The sequence below is a fragment of the Podarcis melisellensis genome (genome assembly GCF_964234715.1).
Source record: "Podarcis melisellensis genome assembly, chromosome: 4".
Classification (NCBI taxonomy): Eukaryota; Metazoa; Chordata; class Lepidosauria; order Squamata; family Lacertidae; genus Podarcis; species Podarcis melisellensis.
In genome coordinates this window covers 67,560,746-67,565,768 of record NC_138531.1, presented here as the reverse complement: position 1 = coordinate 67,565,768, position 5,023 = coordinate 67,560,746, and the positions used below count along the sequence as shown (strand labels likewise).

At 42.3% G+C, this 5,023-nt stretch overlaps 1 long non-coding RNA gene across 1 annotated transcript; it reads left to right on the top strand.

The window, feature by feature from the left end:
• The first annotated feature begins 944 nt into the window (after positions 1-944).
• On the top strand, positions 945-3,999 carry LOC309368496. The gene is made up of 3 exons (XR_014167788.1): positions 945-1,695; positions 2,823-2,890; positions 3,879-3,999. It is a non-coding gene; the product is annotated as an uncharacterized lncRNA (long non-coding RNA).
• Positions 4,000-5,023: the final 1,024 nt, after the last annotated feature.

Genomic DNA, 5,023 nt, shown 5'->3' with positions numbered 1-5,023 from the left:
AGGCAGACAGAAGGTAATGCACTTAATACAGTAGTTTGTTCTCAGCAGATTCAACCCCTAGATATAAGTCATAGTAGCAAATAAACAACTCACAACTACACCAAGATTGTACTGTGGCTAGCAAACTGAATAAATAATAATAAAAGATGCAACAATACTTATGCATAACACAGGGCTATGGTCAGGTCAAATGTAACAACAACAACAGCAACAGCAACACTTAAAGCACTGTTAGTTTCCAAAATATTCTTAGTGGTAAAATGAATCCTAGTTTACAAATGTTTCCCAGAATTTCAAAAACAGCTCTGTTTAGCTTGCTAAGCATTTGATTCAGCTTTGAGATGTTGGAAAACGATGGCTCTTTCATAAACATGGAGCTGCTAATTGATAGTGCTTGGGCATTCAGTCAAGAGTGGATTGCTCATGCTCCACTGAATAGCTATCTCAGGATTTCACTGTAAAAATGTCACTAGCAGTGCTGGCTAACTCCGCCAACAAGATGACACAAATGCCTGATCTACCCACACAGCAGAATGAGGTGGAAGAATGCTGAGGTGGGTGAATGAATTTTAGGCTGCAGGTAGGGTATAATTTGTTACAATTATGCACACACAGAGACCTTAAAAATGGGAAACCAGTACAGCAGTCAAATGAGTGAGCTCCCTGACTTGTTTTCCATTTTCATGTAGGTTGTGGTGCAGTAGTTCAAAGAGGCAAACCTCCCCCCATCACTTCGTGATCCAGAAGTGGTACCTTCCATTCTGCATCATTCTGCAGTAAGTGTGGAATCAGCCTCAGTGGCTGCTAAGCAACCCAGTGGCTCCTACATGGTAGGCTTGGGAGAGAGGGATGGATGGACGTTGGAGAGATGGTTCATCATCTGCAGTGCACACTGATGACAACAATGTGGTTTTGAAGAAGGATACTGAAGAGCATGCATTTGAAGTTTCTTCTCATTCCAGAAGTCATTGACCGGCCACGCTAGTTGAATATTCACACTGATCACAAGTAAAAGGGATAAAATTCTTACTGTGTTAATAAAGTTGGCTTGTAACACGCCATCACTTGATTTGTCATTAGGCAGAAGGAAGGATGCTCAGAATGGGTAGGAGACAGAAGGAAGCACCAGAGATGTGTATCTTGCAGAGCTTCTGCTTAGTCCGAAGGAAAAATGAATATGGATGAGACTGTAATGGGACAAAGTGAGATGCTGGGACCTCCTGGATCCCAATGCAAACTGCAATGGAACTGGAAGCAGCCAGTAGATCAGATTCTTATCTCCCCCATGGGCCAAGTTTGAGAAGTGGGCTGGGATGCTTTCTTGTGAGGCATCTGATGTCACAACGGCATCAAGTGACCCATTATGTCATCCGTGGTGCTATGCAAGCTTTGACAACCAGCTAATCCAATACAAAAAGATTCCAGGTGCAGCAGGACAGGAAGAGAGGAAATGAGTGTAAGAATAGCAGATGTGAAAAAGAAGACTTTGCTGGAAGACTTTGAGGACTTTGAGGAAGTGACTCTGCATCACAGATTTACTGAGTCACTGACAGATGCAAAGCCTGGCAGATGCAGCCAGAACATTGCAGATCATAGTGGTTTTGAAGCCTATTTGGACAGAAGCTGGAGGCTTGTTGGTAGGAGGGAAGCCACAAGTCAGACAGAGTCATATAATTCCGGTGCAGGGATGTTAAGGTGGGAGAAATTGGCTGACTGGCTTCACTAGCTTAATTTAAATGTGCATTTGAGGCTTTTTATATTGATTGTACTTTAGTCTAGAAAGAGCTTCATACCAGCCAATTAATACTGCAATTGAGTCATAAGGCTCTTAGCTCTGCATACTATTTTTCTTTCAATCCCAACTGTCTCCACTGGACAGATTTTTTTTCCCCCAATCCCCCCTTCCGAAATAATTAGGGTTTCTAACTTGCAGAGGTTAATTGCCAAAGATCACTAGTAGTGCTTGTTCTTGTAGAATGGCAGTGGCGCCCACCTGAGAGGTGCCGGAGCTGAGCTCCAGCTGAAAAAAACCTTGGTCACTAGGTACATTTTCTGTAGGTTGGTGGGTGAAAAACCTTTCGCAACAGAGTTGATATTCCTTGTTTCTGCTCCCCTCCCTCCCTTCTGTTCTCTCTGTGTCAGTCTCAAACGGCACATAACAAAAAGATGCTACACTTCAGGAGGGCCACAAATACAATAAACAATGCACTAGATATTTAACAGCTTTTCCAGAATAGATGGTTTGTTGGATATCCCATTAGTGACACATGGCTAAGATTGATCCACACAGGAATAACATACTTTCTATTTCTGGAAAGTCTACTATGATAAATCTGCAGGGTATTTATAGTCCCTATTTCTGAAACATCCGCTCTGACCTCTGAGCCCTTTATAGTGCGAAGGGAATAAATCTAGAATGAAACTTAGACTGGGAATTATCCATCTTTTCCCACAGAGAAAAACCTATATAAAACTTTCCTCCTTTACCATTTTTACCACCCTAGATCACAAAGTATATTCATCTGCTGGTTATAATTGGCCAGAGACCCCTTGCAAGCTCTCTGGACTACAGTGGGGAAATTGTCCCATGAACAGCTCACTATCTGTGCCTTTTGTCTTTTAATGTTCTTCAATTTAGCCCTGTACTAAAACCACCCTCTGTGTTAGAGCTACCACCTATCAGGGTGTCTCTTTCGAGTCTTTCCTATAATTGTGCTCCTCTCGGTCCCTCCCCCCCCCCCCCCGCAAGAGGCTGCTTCACACCAATCTGGTTCAGTCTGTTGAGTATCACACTTCCTGGATTGCTCTTTCTCTCTTTCAAGCCTGCGCTAATTCTGAGGATGTTCGCCTTCAGTCACAGGAAGTCCTCCAAGCAGAAGCTCCAAAATGAGTGACTACAGATTGCTAATCTGGGCTGATTTCTCCTTCCTCTCCTTACACCACAGTCCCAGTTTCTTTGGATGCTTGCCCCACACTCCATACAGGGCCTGCCTGTCCATCAGGCAGACTGAAGCAGCCCCTTTGGGTGGGAGAATTCCATGGGGCGATGCCCCCATGGGTGCCCTACCAGCGATGGACTTTGGTAATATGACACCCTGAGTGAGGACAAAATTGGGCACCCACCCCATAATATTTCTTATTTTCAAATAATTCCTGTTGGTGCAGTTGCTTTTCTGCAGCCCCTGGCTTCAGCACCCTGTGCAGGGGAACTGCCCACAGCACCCTAAAGCCAGCGCTGTCCCTGCCACTGCCAGGGTTGAATGGCTGTGATGGCTTTTGGTGAGATCGTGCCAGAAGCACAGCTGTGCCTTTCACATGTATTTTAATCGTGTAACAGTAAAATGGGGAGGCCCAGACTGATATCTGTCTTGCGAGCACATGTCCTCTTATACTTCACTGCCTGAGTATTAACTGGTTACTTAAAACCTTGTAAGTAATTTGGGGAGGATATGCCTGAAGAGGAGTAAGCATAAACTACGCGTTTAAAATGGTCAAGTTATGTAACTGCACAATGACACAATAGAGCTCATTTAGGTTCTTCAGTTAGTTAAGTGAGAAGCAAAAGGAAGCTCAACTGACAGGCATGAATGAGTAAACACAAACACTCTCAGCACCCTAATTTTAATAAGCACTGTAAATGGCCTCCCGTTTCTTTATTTTGAGACACAGCAGGTTTGTAGCTCTTAACTATTTAGCTGGATAAATGATCTGCTCTCTTTATTCCATGGTCAAATTGCTTGTATAATTCATTTTAGTGTGTAACTTTACATCTGAAATCCTGGAATCAATTGCTACTCTGTTTGCTTTTAATTTAGATGATTACAATAGACTCCGCTTAACTTGGTGTCCTATATTTCCTCCCTTTCTTCCTTTATTAGGTGAACAAGACATGCAAGAGAGTTACTGGGAGATACACAAACACACACACACAGACCTCTTGCCAGCTACCTTGATTTATTGATTATTTCTCAGGGTACAAAGCATCAAGCAGTTAAACATTTGTGCCATAGATTGTCTCAATATTACGTTATACAACTCTCCTTTCTGTATATTATTACAATGGTATTTTCTTTCTTTCTTTCTTTCTTTCTTTCTTTCTTTCTTTCTTTCTTTCTTTCTTTCTTTCTTTCTTTCTTCTCTCTCCCCATTCCCTTCACTATAACCTATCTGCTCTAACTCATTTAGAGAGTTGCCCAAGGCACTTTTTGTGACCTCCAAAACTGAACAAAGAGGCACCTTCTAGAAAATTCTAAATGGAATGCTTCATTGTGCCTTCATGCTAATTCCTTGTACTTCCCAGGTATGAATTTGTGTTTGACAGCACCAATTTCCAACGCTGCAAGCTTCCCACATTTTTGGCAACCTGTATGTATGCTGTCACTGTTGCATATATGAACGTTTTTAAAGTTGAGACAATTTTCTGTGTCTGCAAGGCATTTTACACTTAGCATTCTGACAAAATAAAAAGCCACCAGAACTGGCAGTGTTTGTTTGTTTATTTTGCAGGATGTCTAAGGCCCCATCTGCACTGTACATTAAAAGCAGTGCCATATCATTTTAAAGAGTTACGGCTTCCTGCAAAAAATCCTGGGAGCTGTTGTTTATTAATGGTGCTGAGAATTGCTTAGAAGACCCGTGTTCCCCTTACAGCCACAGTTCTAAGAATTGTACAACAACAAGTCCTTCTTCCCAGGGAACACTGGGAATTGTAGCTCTGAGAGGCAAAAGGGGCTCCCCTAACTCCTCTCAGCACCCTTATCCTCATGGAATATTGGTGCAGTTGATAGTGAACCATGTTATTATCCACCTCTGCTTCAAAACTTATTAGGGTATTTTGCTTTTCCAAACACCATAAAACAAATTTGAGCTCAGGAAACTGCACTGCAGAGTTTTTGCTGCTGTGGGAATTTCTTCAAAACTGACCAAAAATGAAAAGTCTATCTGTCTCTCCCCCTCCCCTCCCTTTAATATGGTCAGTAAATTGACATAATTTTCTGAAGATGTTTTTCATTCACATTAATTA